This window comes from Plectropomus leopardus, chromosome 14 (assembly GCF_026936395.1).
Source record: "Plectropomus leopardus strain MGB_pleo_1.0 chromosome 14, ASM2693639v1, whole genome shotgun sequence".
Lineage (NCBI taxonomy): Eukaryota > Metazoa > Chordata > Actinopteri > Perciformes > Serranidae > Plectropomus > Plectropomus leopardus.
Genome location: NC_142189.1, coordinates 6,012,680 through 6,016,421, shown reverse-complemented (window position 1 = coordinate 6,016,421; position 3,742 = coordinate 6,012,680). Strand labels below are relative to the sequence as shown.

Here is a 3,742-nt window from a genome sequence, read left to right as displayed (position 1 = left end):
TGCTGCTCAAACTTGGCGTCTTTTTCAGTTTAATTTTTCATCTTAAAATCAACTTCCTCCTCATTAGCTCAAAGAAGACATTGCTTTATGATCCAGGGAATATGAGAATATTTGGCTCAGTCTCCTCATTTGCTCAGAAAGAGACATGCTGAGCTTCTATGTACTTCTGTGATCCAGTGATGTTGCAGTAAGATGCTGCTGGGATTTGAATCAAAGATCTCCTATTTACAAGACAGGTGTTTTAATGAGACATAGAGTTTATTCGTATTAAAGCCAAACAACAAGACAGCGAGCAGAAAGCTGATATTTTTGATTTAGTGTCATATCACAGTGAGCAGAGAAGAAATTTCTGCCTTTAGACAAAAGTTTAGACAAGATTTCTGTGTGATGTTTTCAAACATCAACCCTTTAACACATGGATCAATGTCAGTTTTGCTATGCTGCATTCAGGCGCTTTTCAAAAAGCATTTAAACTTGTGTTTTGATTTCTCTTTTAAAAATATGGGGGGAAAGCGATAGCAAGAAAAAAATGTAATTATATCATATTAGATATTTTAATAAAAAATAGAGGAAAAAATTCTGGAAAATTGTAATTCTTATTATTATATTTTTAAAATTATGTTACAGAAACATTATAATTTTATTTGTACCTCTTGCTATACATTTAATTAATTTAATTATTTATGCTCATGTTACTTTTTTTTTTTTACTAATTTCTTGCTAATTTTTGTGCCATTTTTTCTTAAGTTGCTCATTGGCTTCTCCCCATGTTTCTGAAAGAAATTCAGACACTATGTTCAGGTTTCAAAGGGTTAAGATATACACCAAAGATATTATGAGTTTCATGCTCCAACAACTTTGCATCTTTTTCAGAATAACTTCTTAAAACTTTAAAAGTTCCTCCTCATTAGCACAAAGCATATTAACATTTATCATTGGCTCAAAGAAGGACTTATTTTTTATTAATCTGGGACTCAAACATGATGCACTAAGGTGCTGCTGGGATTTGAACCCAGGATCTCCTGTTTACAAGACAGGTGCTTTAACCAGCTAAGCCACAGCACCTGTAGGATGGACCATTTTTGATGAATGAGATGCTTTTAGAAGCAAATTCTCTTCATATCAAAGCAAAACAATATCGTGAAACGGATATTTCACAAGACAGAAGAAATACATGCTGATATTTTAGATTAGTACCATGTCATGATGAGTAGAGAAGAAATAGTTGCCTTTGGAGAGAAGTTTAGGCACAACTTCTGTCAAACGGCTTCAAACATAAATTTATACACCCAAGAGATTAAGAGTCTCATGCTCCACCAACTTGGCATCTTTTTCAGGATAATTTATTTTGATCAAATTCCTCCTCATTAGCTCAAAGAAGACATTGCTTCATGATCGAGGGAATATGTGAATCTCTGGTTCAGTCTCTAAGTTAGGAAATACTTTTTGATATAGCAATCCTGTGATCTAGAGACGATGTAGGAAGGTACTGCTGCGATTTGAACTCTCCTCTAACTGGGTAAATTCAGTATGATTTTACATTAAAATCTCTTAATTTGTTCAAAGATTAAAACACTTCTTGCCATAGCTAAATTTGGATGCAGTGATGTTGCAATAGAGTGGTGAAGGGATGATTTTTGTAGGCCAACCAGGAAGTAAGCATCGCACCGGTTCCCTCGTCAAAAACCTTATGGGATTTTTGAATGGGATTTTCGGTTATCGCCAAAAATAAGCTCTGTGACAAACGCAAGTTTATGAGACTTAAAGACAGATAAATGTACAAATTCGAGTGCGAGTCTGTAAAGGCGGACAGGTGGGTTTAATGAGTTTCTGTGTCCGCTGTGATGACGTCTAACGTCCCAGACAAACACTGTAGTCCCATTTAGCCACTTGTTAGCAACCGCCTTTTTTAAGACGAGTAAAACCTTAAAAGTTCAAAAATCGTGTCTAAGCAGACGTATTTTATGTTGCAGAACAAAACGTCGAAATATCTTTAGCCTGTGTTAACCACGAACCTTATTTAGGGCATTTTCCTGAAAACCCATTTAAAAAACCCATAGACTTTAAGACGAGGGAACCGGACTTTCGTGTTTTAGGACTCATTACTTCACCGCTCTATAAGGTGCTGGTGGGATTGATCCCAAGAGCTGTTTACAAGACAGGCGCTTTAATCAGCTACGCCACATTACCTATACCATCTGAATTTGACGCTTTTTGGTCAAATTTTTAACTTTCAAAGCAAAACAAGACAACAGCAAGTCCTATATTTCACTTAAAAAAACATTCAAGGTGGTATTTTAGGTTTAGTGCCATGTCTTCATGTGCAGAAATGACTGCCAGTGAGAAGTTTAGGTGCAGCCTTAAAGCAAAGGCTTCAAACACATAAAGATACAATTAAGAGATCAAAAGTGTGATGGCTTTTTTTTTTTTGGCATAACTTTTCATCTTAAACTCAAATTCCTCCTGATAAACTCAGAGACTTTGCTTTATGATGAAGGAAATGTGAATTTCTGGCTCCATTTCTTTTCCAGGCGTTTCCTCTGATACAGTAACTCTGAACCCCTGAGATGACATATTCAGGTGCTGCTGGGATTTGAACCCAGGATCTCCTGTTTACGAGACAGGTGCTTTAACCAGCTAAGCCACAGCACCTGACTGGACATTTTAGATAAAAGACATGAATTTTGAAGCAAACTCACCTCATATCAATGCAAAATAACAAGATGTTAAGTGGTCCAAAAAAAAAAAAAATGCTGGTCAGACTGGCCGCGTGAGTGCTGTGTGAGTGACGAGGAGGAGAAGATGGCAGCTGCCCTGTGCTTGGTTTTCGTGAGCTCGGATGTCCCGTGAACCGCAGAACAGGATATGTTAGATGCTTTGTCAGTACAATAATTCCCCAAATTAACAGAAAAAGTCACTGAATTTGTCGCTGGTGTTAACCACAGACTTTATTTAAGGTATTTTTCCTAAAACCCTAGAGAGGAAGCATGGCTTTCCTTGGCCTACGGGAGAAAACGCCACTTTCTGTACACGGGGCGCCTGCTCCACCAACTGAGCCACCAGGTGCCCCAGATTTTTCAATATGATCTTTCAAAGGTTTTATTTGCTCAACAAAGCAATCTTTATAATGCAGTCTTGTAATTCAGAGGTGATATAGTAAGCTAAGCCACAGCACCTATAACACTGAGAAATTCTTATTGAGCTAAAATCTCCCCACATCAAAGCTGAACATCAGTGCAGCAAGCTGATATTTTAGATTAAGTGTCATGTTATGATAAGTGGAGAAGAAAATGATGCCTTTAGTGAGGAGTTAAGGAGCAACTTCAGTGTGAGGGTATAGACACCATAAGGCTTCACACGCGAACTGGGTAAATTTGGTCATTTTCAATATAATTTTCAATATAGTGAGAGTGTAATGATGCACTAAGTTGCTGCTGGGATTTGAACCCAGGATCTCCTGTTTACTAGACAGGTGCTTTAACCAGCTAAGCCACAGCACCTGTAAATCTGACCTGAAAAAGGTATTAAAAGAAGATTGATTATATATATATATACTTATTTAATATTTTGTAATGACTTTGTCTCTCTTTTTAAGTCAATTTCCAGGTTATTTTCTTGTCACCTTCCCCCTTTTTGTAGTTTGTAGGACATCTCATGCCAAATTGATTTTTTTTCCCCCATGTTTTTGAAGGAAGGACTTAGATCTTGATATAGAAATCCTGTGATGATGCAGTTAGGTGAT

General features: G+C 37.0%; 3 non-coding genes across 3 annotated transcripts; all 3 read right to left on the bottom strand.

The window, feature by feature from the left end:
* Positions 1-991: 991 nt before the first annotated feature.
* On the bottom strand, positions 992-1,065 carry trnat-ugu (transfer RNA threonine (anticodon UGU)). The gene has a single exon. It is a non-coding gene; the product is annotated as a tRNA-Thr (tRNA).
* Positions 1,066-2,578: 1,513 nt separating this feature from the next.
* trnat-cgu (transfer RNA threonine (anticodon CGU)) lies at positions 2,579-2,652 on the bottom strand. Its single transcript has one exon. It is a non-coding gene; the product is annotated as a tRNA-Thr (tRNA).
* Positions 2,653-3,426: 774 nt separating this feature from the next.
* Positions 3,427-3,500, bottom strand: trnat-agu (transfer RNA threonine (anticodon AGU)). Its single transcript has one exon. It is a non-coding gene; the product is annotated as a tRNA-Thr (tRNA).
* Positions 3,501-3,742: the final 242 nt, after the last annotated feature.